This window comes from Peromyscus leucopus, chromosome 20, assembly GCF_004664715.2.
Source record: "Peromyscus leucopus breed LL Stock chromosome 20, UCI_PerLeu_2.1, whole genome shotgun sequence".
Lineage (NCBI taxonomy): Eukaryota > Metazoa > Chordata > Mammalia > Rodentia > Cricetidae > Peromyscus > Peromyscus leucopus.
The window spans coordinates 64,090,977-64,105,971 of record NC_051080.1 but is presented as its reverse complement, the minus strand read 5'-3'; the positions used below and the strand labels follow the sequence as shown (position 1 = coordinate 64,105,971).

Genomic DNA, 14,995 nt, shown 5'->3' with positions numbered 1-14,995 from the left:
TTACCCAAGATAACCTTAAACTCACTTTGTAACCCAGGCAGGCCTTGAACTTGTGACCTTCTATGGTGATATTTTATTTGTACTGAAATGTGATTTTATTTGTATGTTAATAAATAAAGTTGCCTGGGGGGTCAGAGCTAATTGCAAGCCATAGCAGAAGCCAGGTTGTGGTGACACCACCTTTAATCCTCATCACATGACAGGCAGATCTCTGTGTGTTCAAGGATACAGCCAGCATGGAGACACAGGCCTTTAATCTCAATACCAACCATAGAAGACTTGGTGGTCTGTACAGATGGGCAGTGACGAGGAGGTCATGTGGTTGGGTTTACAACTAATGAGAAGGCAGAACAGAAAGTTGTGGTGGTATTCTAAATGTGATTTTGATTGTATGTTAATAAATAAAGTTGCCCAGGGGTCAGAGCTATTAGAGCCATAGCAAGAGTGTGGCGGTTGTGGCACACGCCTTTAATCCCAGCCCTTGGTAGAAGAGCTAGGTAGATCTCTGTGTGTTCAGGAATACAGCCAGCATTGGAGACATATGTCTTTAAGATCTGGGGGGCTGTACATACAGTGACGAGGCAGTCACGTGCTTGGGTTTACAACCAATGAGAAGGCAGAACAGAAGATTTTATGAAAAGACTTACACACAGGAAATAGGTCTCTTTCGGGAAGCTAGGAGCTCACAGGAGGAAGGGTAAGATTTTAGCTCTGAGCTCTGACCTCTCGGCTTTCTCTTTTACATTGGTTCTGTGTTTCTTATTTAATAAGACGGTTGGTTACATCTACATCTGGTGCCCAACGTGACAACAATCCATTAGTTCTGTGTTTCTTATTTAATAAGATGGTTGGTTACATCTACAGAAAGTCAATAAAAAGACAGATACACAGGAAGTAGCTCTCTTGCTGAGGGGAAGGACAGCAGTGGCAGGAAGGGTGAGAAGGCGGTTTTAAGTCTTAGCTCTTTTTACTGCTCTGACCTCTTGGGCTTTTAACTCTGCATTTGGCTCTATGTTTCTATTATTTAATAAGGCAGTTACCTCTACAACCTTCCTCCTTCAGTTTCCAATGTACCTGAGACTTATAAGCCTGTTCCACCGGGCCCTACTAGGCCAGTGGAATTTTACTGGACAAGCTAGGAGCACAGGTTTTCTGTGCACTTACCTAGCATGATATGGTCTCTTGGGCTCCTGCTACTCTTTAAGAAGAATATGCCCTGTTGTGGGATTATTTGTACGCTGTGAAAATATATTGCTATGGTTGGTTTAATAAAGAGCTGAATGGCCAATAGCTAGGCAGGAGGTATAGGTGGGACTTTCAGGCAGAAAGAAGAAGTAGGAGGTGCAGAGGAGATGCTATGGAACAAGTCAGACACACAGAATGGGAGAGAGGTAACAGCCACATGGTAGAATGTAGATTAATAAAAATATGGGCTAATTTAAGTTATAAGAGCTAATAGGACAAGCCTAAACTAAGGCTGAGCTTTCATAATTAATAAGTCTCAGGCCGGGTAGTGGTGGCCCACTTCTTTAATCCTAGCACTCAAGAGGCAGAGGCAGGCGGATCTCTGTGAGTTTGAGGCCAGCCTGGGCTATAGAGCGAGATCCAGGACAGGCTCCAAAGCTACACAGAGAAACCCTGTCTTGAAAAACAAACAAACAAACGAGTCTCTGTGTCATTATTTGTGAACTGGCAGCCCTTTTGACTTTGGGACACTATGTTGTCATCTACAAAGTTCACATTTGAGAACTACACAACTAAGTTACAAGGGAAAAAATGCACAGGCATCTCATGTTTTAAGTAAGTTTACAAATTTGTGTTGGGCCACTTGCATAGCGATCCTTGCCTCGTGAAGCCAGGGGCCATGGGTTGGACACACCTGCTTAGAAAACAGCTGGTCCATGGAGAGACCCAGCCTCAGCCTGGAGCTGGGTGGCACCACAGACCTGTAAGCAAGAAAAGTCATGCTTGCCTGCTGGTGTTCAGTGACTAAATGAGGCACGGGACACCTACCACCTGTCTCTGCCTACCAAAGACCCAGGTGAGTTCATAGAGGTAGAAAGGACATTCGGGACTGAAAAGTGGGAATGGGGAGATATTGCTTAAAGGACAGGGCTTCTGTTTGAGATGATGACAGTTTTGGAAACACAGGGACTGACCGGGGACATACCTAAGTTGGTAGAGCACCTGCCTAATATACTCAAAGCCCTAGGTTTGATCTGAGGCACCACATAAAATGGGGTACATTGTTACAGGCCTGCAATTCCAGTAGTTGGGGGTGGAGGCAGGGGGATCAGAAGTTCAAGGTCATCCTTGGCTACCTAGCAAATTCAAGGCCAGCCCGGGCTACATGACACTTTGCCTCAAAATGAACAAGAACAGCAATGTTGGTTTCACAACATTGTGAACGTACTTCATGCTACTGAATTTTACATGTGAAGTGGCTAAGATGGTAAATCTTGTGACATGGATTTGTGACACCTACATAATATGTAATGTAAGAGACAGGGACATACCTTCACTCTGCCACCCCCGGCCTGAGAAGTTCCCTTCCTCCTTAGAGATCTGGACTTGGGTAAAATCAGGACTCTCGGTTTCACAGCAAAAGATAATTTCAGGGAAAGCGGTATAAAGCAGAGTTGGAATTTTTTAAATGATATTTTAACTTAGGGAAAGAGAAGACATACCCACATGAGGGCATGGGCTTCCGAGGGACAGTCACTTCTGGGATTGGCTTTACAAAGGCCGTCTATGTGATCCTGTGGCTTTTTAAATGACATTGTTAACGGGGTGAAATTGACATCAAGGTTTAAAATTGTAAGAACTTCCTTTGGTAAACAAAACTATGAGGTATATTTATGAGAGGCATTGTGTACATTAGGAGTGGGAGGGGCTTAAGACTCAAGGTCATAGATCATTTGGGCAGAAGGAAGCGCATACCTGTTGTCTCTGACATCCCGGAGGCATCTTGCACTGTCTCTGTGGGAAGTTTTGGTTTTAGCAGTGGCGTCTGAAGACTCCTGGTTCTGTGAGCAGGAAAAGGCAGGTAAGATTCCATGCTTTTCACTCTATGTATCCATCCTCTGTTGTCTTTCTATCTGGACTTGTGCAACACTCATTGAACTGTATACTTTAGGTGAATTGTGTGTGGAAACTGTATCTCAGTGCAACTGTTTTTAGAAAACATCAAGCTTGCCGAAGTTGGGGTGATTCATTAAGTGGCAGTGTGTGGTCACAGCTGACTCATACAGTTTGTATGTATGTATCTATTTCATAATTAGTCCTTTTTTTTTTTTTTTTTTTTTTTTGAGACAAGGTTTCTCTGTGTAGCTTTGGAGCCTGTCCTGGAACTCGTTTTGTAGATCAGGCTGGCCTCAAACTCACAGAGATCCGCCTGCTTCTGCCTTCCCAGTGATGGGATTAAAGGCATGTACCACCACCGCCCGGCCTTTATAATTTTTATTTTATGTGCATTCGTGTCTTGTCTGCATGTATTTCAGATCTTGGAATTACAGACAGCTGTGAGCTGCCATGTGGGTGCTGGGAACCAAACCTGGGTCCTCTAGAAGAGCTGTCAGTGCTCTTAACCACTGAGCCATCTCTTCAGTCCCTCATAATTAGTACATTTCATCTGTGTAATACAAAATATACAAGACCAGAACAAACAGGTCTTTCTTCCCTATTCTCCTCAGAGAGGATGCCAGGACATTTCTGGGCTCATTCTGTCTGCAATGACTCTTGGCATCTCTTGACGATGAGCCAGAGCCCAGGGCTAGAGGATCCTGTGGACTGTGTCTCCACTTAGTTCTTCCTCTTCATCTCTGCAGTCAACTTCCAGTGTGTGTTTTTATTATCTCATTGGGAGGTTGCCTGTGTTTCTCAGATGGTCTCCCTGCGTGGGTCTATCGAGGAATCATTAATAGCTTTCCATTAAGTTAACCTGCCTAGCCAGCCTTGGGCCCAACTCATCCCAGCACACACAGACACACACACACACAGACACATACACACACACACACAGAAAAAGAGACACACAGACACACATGCACACACAGACACATACACACACACATACACACACACACAGAGACACACACATATACACACGCACACACAGACACACATAGAGACACAGACACACACAGATACACACACACACACACACACACACACACACACACATTGAAATGGGCTGACAACAGTCTGCTATTCCTCAGATCAAATCTAAATTCCATCAAATGCCACATGGATGGGACATTTGTTGGCCCTCCCAGGGATATAACATTCCTAAAGCTGACCAGCTGGAGACAGATGCTGGGTAAGGGGCATCAGATAAGTAAGTACTCGTTCTGACCTATAGTGATATTTTATTTGTACTGAAATGTGATTTGTATGTTAATAAATAAAGTTTCCCTGGGGTCAGAGCTATTAGCAAGCCATAGCGAAAGCTGGGTGGTGGTGGTGCACGCCTTTAATCCCAGCACTTGGTAGGCAGAGCTAGGTAGATCTGGCACAGCCAGCATTGGAGACACACGCCTTTAATCTCAATACCAACCATAGAAGACCTGGAGGTCTATACAGACAGGCAGTGATGAGGAGGTCATGTGGTTGGGTTTACAACCAATGAGGAGGCAGAACAGAAACTCTATATATATATAAAAAAAAAAAGACAGACACAGGAAGTAGGTCTCTTTCGGAGAGGTAGGACAACAGCGACAGTGAAGAATAAGGTTTTTAGCTCTTAGCTATTGCTCTGACCTCTTGGCTTTCATCTCTGTATTGGCTCTGTGTTTCTTATTTAATAAGACAGTTGGTTACATCTACACTGACCTGCCCTTTCACCCCACCACCTCCCACACTGCGGCTGTGAAATCTCCAAAACTACAAATAAACAGCATCTAGAAAGCACTGGTGGAGAAAGTGATTCATTATTACAGACTGCAGTTCCAAACTGAACAAGGACCCGTCTGAGCTGGTGGACTGGGGAAAGTAAGGCTCCGTTAGTGACTCTGGGGACTAACTGTGTAGTTAGGGTGGAGTTTCAGTTTTAGATGGAGATAGATTTCTCTCTGTCCTTTGTGACTTCTTCGTGGGCACAAAGTTTCCCATCTTGTACATATGTAAATCTGAGAAGCAGGAATAGAGCCGTGCAGACCCCATCCTCCCAGAGCTGGTCAGACATCCAATTAAATGGGAGTTAAGAAGACACATTTGTCTCACAGATATTTGTTTCTGATTCATTTTTTGTTGTTCATTTAATATTCATTCTTTAAATCTATAAATGTATTTACAAATTTTGATGATGCATTTATATATAATGACAATGAAAATGCCACAATGAAACACAACTTTTGCATAATAAATAAAAATGTGTTAACAAAAAATTTTATTGCCGGGCAGTGGTGGTGCATGCTTTTAATCCCAGCACTCAGGAGGCAGAGGCAGGAGGATCCTGGTGAGTTCAAGGCCAGTCTGGTCGACGAAGCAAGTTCCAGGATAGCCAGAGCTGTAACACAGAGCTTGTCTCAAAAAAAAAAAAAAAAAAAAAAAAACCCAACATTAAACATATAAATAAAATTTATTTTTGTTTTTGTTTTCTTTTATTGAAAACATTTTTTCATACAATCTATTCTGATTCTGACCTCCTACCCCTACTCCTTTCAGTTCTTCCCTACCTCCCCTCCCACTCAGATCCACACTTTTTCTGTCTCCCCTTAGAAAACAAACAGGGCATCTAAGGAATAATAATAAAATACAATAAGATAAAACAAGAACAAATTGGAATAGGATAAAATAACCAAACAAGAAAAAGAGAGGCAGAAAAAGCACAAGAAACACATATAGATGCAGAGATGCTTGTGTGAGCACACAGAAGAAGTACATAAAAACACAAAACTGAAAGCTATAATATAGACACAAAGGACCTGTATGGCAAAATAAAATCAAATAAAATAAAAATAAAAATGCTTGACTTCCTTGGGGTCCAGCCCTAACCTGTCAAAGGGTTCTTAGAGGGAGGAGTGATGAATTGAGAAATAATAGGAAGAAATATTGACAGAGATAGAGACAGAGACACAGGATAGCTTTCGGGAGGGCCCTGGGTCAATACCCCGTCATCCCGAGTTTATTCATGATGGGCTTTTTATACATCAGCAAGAGGAGGGCCAAAAGACACCCCCCCTTCAAGGTATAGGTATATAGTACCAAAAAGTGTAGACCCTTCAAAACACTTGGTAACCACATCTTTGGCCAAATCATCCTATTATGCAGCCCTGTCAGAGCCCCAGTCAGAAAGCTCAGACTTTCTGACCTTGAGTAAGGCCTTACTAGGGAGCCTCTGTGGACCCCTACATGACTTAACATTGTGTGACAGAGAACCTACAAAGATGCTGTTGAGTTCCTTTCCTGTTGGCCCAACCACTACTGAGCGTGGGGCCTGACCTTAAGAGTGCTTTGGGCTAGAGAGAGGGCTCAGAAGTTAAGAGCATAGGCTGCTCTGTCAGAGGTCCTGAGTTCAATTCCCAGCAACCACATGGTGGCTCACAACCATCTCTAATGGGATCTGGTGCCCCTATAGACATACATGTAGGTGGAACACTGTATATAATAAGGAAATAAAAAAAATAATGCTTAATTTTTACTGGGTGGTGGTGGTACATGCCTTTAATCCCAGCACTCACGAGGCAAAGCCAGGCAGATCTCTATGAGTTTGAGGCCAGCCTCATCTACAGAGCGAGATCCAGGATAGGCACCAAAACTATGCTGAGAAATCCTGTCTCCAAAAACCAAAATAATAATAATAATAATAATAATAGTAATAATAATAATAATAATACAGAGTGCTTTGTTCCCCCAGTGAGACTCTCTTGGAGAAAACTAACTCTTCATTTGCTAGATTATCAATTGGAGAGTTTCTAGGTTAGGTATGAAGGTGTGTGTTCATTCGAGCTCTTGGATCCCATCTGGTGCAGACCTATACAGGTCCTATGCACGCTGCCCCAGTCTCTTTGAGTTCATATGACTATACACCCTTGATTCCTTGGCATCCTCCACCCTCTCTGGCTCTTATGCTCTTTCCATCTCTCCTTCTGCAGGCTTCCCTAAGCTGTGATGGGAGGGATTTAATGGAGACATCCCTTTTAGGGCTTAGTGTTCTAAGGTCTCTCACTCTGCATATTTTCTGGCTGTGGGTCTCTGTATTTGTTACCATCTGCTGCAGGAAGAGGCTTCTCTGATGATGGCTGAGCAAGGCACAGGTCTATGAGTATAGCAAAATATTGTTAGGAGTCATTTTACTGCTAAATTCCTTTAGCAGAACAGTGGTAATTGAATTTCCCCTATTGTCCCTAGTCCCTAGCCTATCTAGTCTCAGTTCTGGTCCACACAAGCAGCACTGGTATGGATTCCATCTTATAGAGTGGGACTTAGATCATATATTGGTTGGTTGCTCCTATAAGCCTCATGGCACCACTGCCCTGGCAGGTCACCATCATAGAGTGAAGGGTTTGTAGCTTGGTTAGTGTTTGCCTTTCTCCTTGGGTAGCACGCAGAGGACCTTCCAGTACCGTGAATTAAGTAGTCTGTAGGGGTGAAGGCTCTAGGTAGGGCCAACTCGATTTCTCCATGTTCAATGAAGTGTGCAGGTGTTGTCTTCAGTAACAGGGCTTGACTATCAATGTGTGGAGAGACACCAATATCCTTGGAAATAGCCTGGGTTGTTTGCAGGTTCCCATAGGACCCCTTTGGACAACAACTCGATTGGATGGAACCCAATCTGGGTACTGCAAACTTCATTTGACGACAAAAGACCTCCAGTTGGGGCTCTGTCTCCCGTGTTATTTGGTGGCTTTCATTTAGATGGTGCATGTATATATCATAGGAAGACTCTACTATATGAGGTTTCTATATGACCCTCCAAATGGCCCTTAGCGTTAGCTGTCCCTTGAATTTTCCTTCCCTTGCTCTCCTCTTCTCTGTCTGATCCTCCCAATTCAGCCCTATCTCCCCAGTCCATCCATAGCTATTCAATTTCTCCATCCTAGGGCGATCCATCCTTCCCCACCTCCCGATCCCTTATTCTCTACTGACCTCTGTGGTTATATGGTTTGTAGCTTGCTTATTAATGACCTAAAAGCTAACATTCACATGTAAGCAAATACATACTGTATTTGTTTTTCTGGATCTGAGTACATAACTCAGGGTGAGTTTTTTCCCTAGTTACATCCATTTACCTGTAAACCTCATGATTTCCTTATTTTAATGGCTGAGTAGTGTTCCGTTGTGTAAATGTACCACATATTCTTTATCCATTCATCCACTGACAGACATCTAGGTTGTTTCCAATTTCTGGCTATTTTGAATAGAACATGGTTGAACATGAATGAGCATGGTTGAGCAAATGTCTCTGTAGTAGGATGAAGCATCCTTTGGGTATATACCCAAGAGTGGTACAGCTAAATCTGTTGAGTTTCTTTCCATTTAAGTTAATGTTGGCATGGCTTTGGTGTAAATTGCCTTTATTATGTTAAGGTGTGTTCCTAGTATCCATAATCTCTCCAGGACTTTTATCATGAAGGGGTGTTGGATTTTGTTGAAGGTTTTTGTCTTTCAGTCTGTTTATATAATGGACTACATTTATTGATTTACATATGTTGAACCATCCCTGCATCTCTAGGGATGAAACTTACTTGAGCACGGTGGATGATCATTTTGATGTGTTCTTGGATTAGGTTTGCAAGTATTTTATTGAATATTTTTGTCTATGTTCATAAGGGAAATTTATCTACAATTCTTTCTTTGTTTGGTCTTTGTGTGGTCTGGGTATTAGGGTAACTGTGGCCTTGTAAAACGAATGAATTGGGCAATGTTCCTTCTGTTTCTATTTTGTGGAGTAATTGGAGGAGTGTTGGCATGAACTCTTCTTTGCAAATCTGATAGATTTCTGCTCTAAAACCACCTGGCCCTGGGAGATTGTTTTGTTTTGGTTTTGGTTGGGAGACTTTAAATTATTGTTTGTATTTCACTAGGAGTATAGGTCTGTTTAAAATGCTTCCCTGGTATTTATTTAACTTTGGTGGTATATATTGAGAAAATTATCCATTTCTTTTAGATTTTTCCAGTTTGGTGGCATACAGTTTTTAACAGTTTGTGCTGTTACCATTCTCTAGATTTCCTCAGTAGCTGTTTTTGTTTGTTTGTTTGTTTGTTTGTTTGTTTGTTTGTTTTTCAAGACAGGGTTTCTCTGTGTAGTTTTGGTGCCTGTGCTGGAACTCACTCTGTAGCCCAGGCTGGCCTCGAACTCATAGAGATCCACCTGGCTCTGCCTCTCAAGTGCTGGGATTAAAGGCGTGCGTCACCACTGCCCAGCTTTCAGTAGCTGTTTTTATTGTTGTTGTTTATTTTATTTTAATTGGCTGGAAAGACATCCGTGGGTGCTGGGAACCGAACTCTCATATTTTTGGTTGTGAGCCTAGTCTTTAACGGCTGAGCCATCTCTCCAGCCCGAGTAGCTGTTTTTTATGTCCCCCTTTTCATCTCTAATTTTGTTAATTTGGATCTTCTCTCTCCATCCTTTAGTTCATTTGACTAAGGGTTTGTCAATGTTATTGATTTTCTCAAAGAACCAACTCTTTGTTTCATTGATTCTTTGTGTTGTTTTGCTTGTTTCTAGTTTATTTATTTCAGCACTGAGTTTAATTATTTCTTGCCATCTACTCCTTTGGGGGTATGGTTTCTTCTTTTTGTTCTAGAGATTTAAGGTGTACTAGTATGAACTTTCTCCCATTTTTTTTTATGTAGGCACTTAGTGCTATGAACTTGCCTCTTAGACCCATCTTCATTGGGTCTCGTAAGCTTGGGTATGCTGTGTTTTCATTTTCATTTCCAGAAGAATTGCAATAGCCCCTTGGTGAATTTTTCCTTAGATGAGTATGTGTCCTTCCTTACCTGTTCTGATTAGCTTTGGTTTGAGCTCTATTTTGTCAGATTTACACCCACTTGCTTCTTAGGTCATCGTTTTGGGATATCGTTTTCCATCATTTTCCCTGATGTGATGTCTATCCTTGATGTTAAAGTGTGTTTCTTGGATGCAGCAAAAGGATGCATTCTGTTTTTGAATCTGTTCTGGGAGGTTGTGTCTTTTTATTGGAGAACTGATACCATTGATATTGAGAGTTAGCAATGAGCAATGTGTACTGATTCCCATCATTTTGCTGCTGTGGTGTGGATTTCTCCCTTCTTCTTTTCATTTGCTGGCCTGATATTATTTATTCCTTGTGTTTTCCCGGGTATGGTTGGTCTCTTCAGGTTGAAGTTTTCCTTCTCGCACCTTCTGTAGGGCTGAATTTGTAGGTTGATACTTCTTAAATTTGGTTTTATTGTGGAATGTCTTTCTCTTCCCATCTGTTGTTACTGAATATTTTTCTAGATATGGTAGTCTGGGCTGGTGGCATCTGTGGTCTCTTAGAGTCTGTAGAACATCTGTCCATGCCCTTCTGGCTTTAGAGTCTCCATTGAGAAATCAGGTATTCTCAGATGGAGTCAGCACACAGGTGGGAGGTGGGAAAAGCTTGTTTTTGGAATCCCACAAGGTATAGCCTAGAAAGCCTTGTCAGCCTATGGCTCTTGAGACATGGCTCACTTACTTCCAGCCAAACCTAGGATCCTGTGGGCTGTGAGACACTGTCCACCCTGTATTCTGAACTCAATGCGCGCGCGCGCGCGCGCACACACACACACACACACACACACACACACACACACACACACACATACACACACACACACACAGCCAGAGGCTCCATCTGGAGCATGTGTGGAGTGCTGCCGGGCATGCACTCACATACCCAAAGCTCCCTTACAGTCTTTGCTAGTGAGTGGGACTCTGTCTTAGTTACTGCTGTATTGCTGTGAAAAGACATCTTAACCAAAGCATTTAATTGGAGGCTTGCTTACAGTTGCAGAAGATTAATCCATGACCATCACGGTGAAGGGCATGGCAGCAGGCAGGCATGGTGCAGTAGCTGAGAGCTTCCATCTTACCTGCATCTCGGAGGCAGAGATTTCGAGATTGGGCTGGGCATGGTCACCTCCTCCAACAACCCCTCACCTCCCAAGCTTTCCTAAACAGTTCACCAGTGGGGACCAAGCATTCAAGCATAGGAGTCTCTGGGGGCCATTCTCATTCAAACTGCCCTGAATTACACGTTTTCCACCCTTCCACGATTCACTCATTGACTTTAGTATTGTAGGTTTTGTTTTGCGATTTAGTGAGCAAACATTAACACATGAAGGAGCCACCCTCGCTACCATTTATTTTACAGAGGACGTCGCCCATACTCAGACCTGTATTGGCCGTCTTTGCTAGTTGTCCCCCCCCCCCTTTTTTTTTTTTTTTTGGTTTTTCGAGACAGGGTTTCTCTGTGTAGTTTTAGTGCCTGTCCTGGAACTCACTCTCTAGCCCAGGCTGGCCTCGAGCTCACAGAGATCTGCCTGCCTCTGCCTCCCAGGTGCTGGGGTTAAAGGCGTGCGCCACCACCGCCCCGGTTGCCTGCTGGTGTCTTGACCCTTCGGAGGACACTTGGGCGCTTTCCAGTTCTCTGCTATTCAACACATCACGGAACCAAGGTAGACATGGTTTTTCTGTCCGGGGACTGCCAGGCCCGTGAGCGGGTCTGTTTGCTGGCATGCAATGCACACCTCCACTTGCCTGGGATCTGGAGTCCGCAGCCAGCAGGGTTTCCTCCAGAAGCCCAACCCGAGCAGAATCCTCCTATGGGATTCCCAAGGATGGTCTAGTTTGAGGGCTTCCCACGGCTAGCTGTGGGTGCGAGATTTCCTAGGCCTGGAGAGTTTCCTCGAGTCTGGACAGCTCTCCTCCATGCTTGTCCCAGCTTCACTCCCTTAGGTCTGGTGAGTCCCTGACCATCCCCCGCCACCACGCGGCATGGGGCTTCCCCTAAATTGGTGAGATTCCCCCTCTCACCAACTCCAGTGTCTGCAGTCGCATGGAATGCCTGCGCCTCCTTAGAGTCAGGCGTCCCCTCCGCATCCCAACCTACTCTGCTTTCCTAGTCTGGGTGCCCTTAACAGAACTGGGCAGTGAATGTCCTCAGGCTCCCCAGCGAGGTCCCCTGAAAGCCTCCGGCGCTCCCTGGGGCCGGGATCTCTCGGCCCCAGTCCGGTCAGCCAGTCTCCAAACTGCCGCAGCCAGTCTCACCCTTCAGCGCTGTGAACTCCAGGACAGCCCCTTCCCAGCGCGTCTGCCCACGCCCGAGGCTCACTTCCTACTCCCATTTAAAAGTTAGCCAAGCGCGGCACACCTCCCAACGCTTGGAAGGTGGAGGCAGAAACTCAGAAACTCAAGGCCGTCCACAGTCACCTAGCCAGTTCCGGGCCAACCTGGGATATAGGAAACCCTGTCTCGATGAATCCCACACACTCAGCCAGCCCACTCACCCAAACACCAACAGAATAGTAGCCAAATTGGCAAATTCCTAGCCTCAGTCTGGCTGGTTTTCTTTTTCTTGTAGTAGTTGTGTGTTGGTGATAACGCCAGTGAGAACAAGAACCCCAGCCGTTTCCCAGCAACAAGCAGTTTTGTTTGTTTGTTTGTTTCTGTTTTTCATAGAGTGCATTTAAATAGCTTCTGTAAAGAGCCGAGGGTGGGGTTGGAGACGCTCAGGTGCTAAGTCTGAGGCTTGTACCCTTTCCGGAGCTGGACCACCCAAGCTCCTGGTGACCTCAGGAGAAAGCCTTGTGGAATCTGCACGGGGAGATTGAGGAGGGTCGGGGGTGGGGATGGGGCGCAGGACAGTGTGCACGGGCACGCGCATGCTTGCAAATTATTACCGTAGGCTCCTTCCGCTCAGCTGCTCCGGACTAAGAGTCCCTGAGAACCCAGCATCCGGAACGAGGCCGGGAACACAGTAGGTGCCTAATAACGTGTTTCCTAAGATCACGAGTGTGTAAACGCTATACAAAAGTGAGTTCACCACAGCCTCTCTCTCCCTTGCTCCCCCTTACCAGGACAACGTTAGCTAGCAAACCCATCGTGTTGGGTGATGGACAGAGGGACACGAGCGAAGGTCCACGGGTCCCTAAGGGGCAGGGACCTCTGGGGTTCTGGAAGGAGAACACAGCTAAATCAAACGCCAGGCTCTGAGCATGCGCACTGGGCATTTCCAGCGGAGTCTTCAGAACCAGGCCGGAAGCAGCGCCTAGGTGCCTCGTTAGCGCAGTAGGTAGCGCGTCAGTCTCATAATCTGAAGGTCGTGAGTTCGATCCTCACACGGGGCACAATACTTTTGGTGCCCTTTTGCCAGGTGACGCGGTAGCAGAACAGAGTGTCTTGCCTTGGCCCGCCGTGGCTGGCACGTTCTAGGTGGCCCCGCCCCTGCCCCTGCCCCTGTCCTGACCTTGCCCTTATGAACTGGCGATCGCTGGGGACCAGGACGGCCCGGGGTTGGGAGGGTGAACTGCTGAGGGTGTACAGAGATGGGTACTGCGAGCCGTGCGGGGCTCGCAGCGCGGAGCCGGGTGGGGACCCGCCCAGGCGCGAGGACTCCAGGGGCCTCGGCCACTCCTGCAGGCTGCGGGCTGCCCGGCCACCTACAGGTCGTGCCGCGTTAGGTGGGGATGTGTCGGGAGTAACCCACCCCACCTTCCAAACTGCAACCCTGCCCGGGATAACTGCGGCAGGGAGCACTCTTCCCGGAGTAGCAGCCCTTCCTCCGTGGGTCGTGGGGGCAGTGTGGGGAGTCTGTCCTTTTCCGGGGTGTCGTTTTTAGTTCAGTGGCCGATCCAGGTACTCGGAAGACAGGCACAGGTTGCTTTCCTGGCTCTCTCCGCTTCCCCGGAAGACCCCCTGGATCGCCACCCAGCCCCAGCTTTAGTGGTTGGCAGGTAAGCCAGCTCGTAGTCTAGGAATCCCTGACAGCTTGGGGTTTTCTTTTCCTTCTTTTCATTCCATAAAGAGTCCTGGGGGGAGTGGGGGTGGCTCAGAGAACACTTAGCACGGGTCTACAGCAGGTCCTTCCTTAGGGAGACTCTGCCTCCCCTTCAGTCAAGAGGTTTGGGGCCTGGGATACTGAGCCTCAGGTCCCCTGTGTGACTCAAGTGGGGCTCTGGGCCATTGGTCTGGAGTCTTCCTCTCACACACACCAAGCTACATTTAGAAGTCTGCCTGTCTGCTTGGTTCTTAGAGACACACAGTCAACAGCCAAAGAGCCCCGACTATTACTGGCTTGCTGCACCTTGCTGACTTGGGGGATTGAAAAGCTCACTGGGTCCCTGCTACCACAGACTACGACTATAGGTGGTGGCATTTCTTATGGTCACTGGTGGCCAGCAGAGCCACCACGGAGTTTCTCAGCTTTGCGGATGATTTCGCCATTGGATGCCTTACTGAATGAAGGCCGTCTTTTGGGCTCAGAGCCTGGAGTTGGGTGGTGTGTGGGGTCATGTCGTTGAAGATCGTTGTCCACACAGGGGATTTCTAAGATTTTTCCACTCATGATCCCTTCCCTTTTGGCTTGAGAAAATTTTTGCATGACCCTGGGTTTATAAGTATATAAATAAATAAATAATAAAATTTACTGAGAAGAAACTACAATTTTATTTTAGTTTTTTTTTTTAAGTTGAAAAATAACTTGATTGTGTTTGGGGGAGTTGAAAGATCGTAAGAATGCTTTGAATGTTCACCATTTTCCTGGTAGACCGAGGGAGGTATTTTTATTTTAAAACTAGTTTTTAACACCAATTCTGTGTATACATATATAATTTAACCACTTATTAAAGATAAAAGCAAACTGGCGTGCCAGTGTGATGGAAGCACTTTTGAATTTTATACAGTGAATTAAATCCTGGCTGAGAATTCGATACTGTAATGTATAGATTATCTTCAGCCTTCTTTGGAGTTGACTGATATTTTGTTGGGAAGGGGAGCGTGTGCCTGTCACCACGGCACTTGGCAGGTGGGGCCACGAAGATCAGTTCA

The 14,995-nt window shown here is 45.6% G+C and overlaps 1 non-coding gene across 1 annotated transcript; it reads left to right on the top strand.

The window, feature by feature from the left end:
- The first annotated feature begins 13,223 nt into the window (after positions 1 to 13,223).
- On the top strand, positions 13,224 to 13,296 carry Trnam-cau. The gene has a single exon. It is a non-coding gene; the product is annotated as a tRNA-Met (tRNA).
- Positions 13,297 to 14,995: the final 1,699 nt, after the last annotated feature.